The sequence below is a fragment of the Microtus ochrogaster genome, chromosome 10, assembly GCF_000317375.1.
Source record: "Microtus ochrogaster isolate Prairie Vole_2 chromosome 10, MicOch1.0, whole genome shotgun sequence".
Lineage (NCBI taxonomy): Eukaryota > Metazoa > Chordata > Mammalia > Rodentia > Cricetidae > Microtus > Microtus ochrogaster.
Window position 1 is genome coordinate 84,961,139 of NC_022016.1, and position 712 is coordinate 84,961,850.

Here is a 712-nt window from a genome sequence, read left to right on the forward strand (position 1 = left end):
GGCACCAAAGTTACAGAGAAACCCTGTCTCGAAAATAAAAAAAAAAAAGTTATGATAGGTTAGCAGATAGAGTATCTCTCCAGGAAGGCAATCTGCTGACTATCCAAATAATGTCCAAGGATGAGGTGTTACCTTTAAAGAAAAACTTCAGACCTTGGAATCACGTGTGCAGAATGAGGATCAGAGGCTAAGTGCCTCAATGAAATCACTAGAAATATATACAGGCCAGGAGATTCAGGCTTTACAAAAGACAATAGTAAAAAGATTTGAAACAATTGAAATTATTGGAGCTGATGAGCAGGGAAAGGGGCACAAGGACAGGATTTAACATCACTAGTAGCTGTCAGAGATGACTTACCCAGGGTTTTAGCTTCCTACCCTGTAATTTACTCTGACAAAGCATCAAGTTCTAAGGGCCCAAAAGGATCCAAAGAAGGTAGATGGATACCTATAGGAATGAATGATCTAAAAGAAATTAAGCAAGCAGTAGTAGCTTATGGATTGCATTCTGCATTTGTTAGGGAGATGATAAAGACATGGGCTTCTAGCATTAAGGTGACACCACATGACTGACTTCAGTTAGTTTCAGCAATCATGGATGATGGGCCTCAACTGATGCCACACCAATCTCAGTAGATTCTGTGTGACAAGTTCCACAGGCCAAGGCATTAGACTCCAAAGGGAGGAGATTTCCTGGAACTGGTTGTGGAAC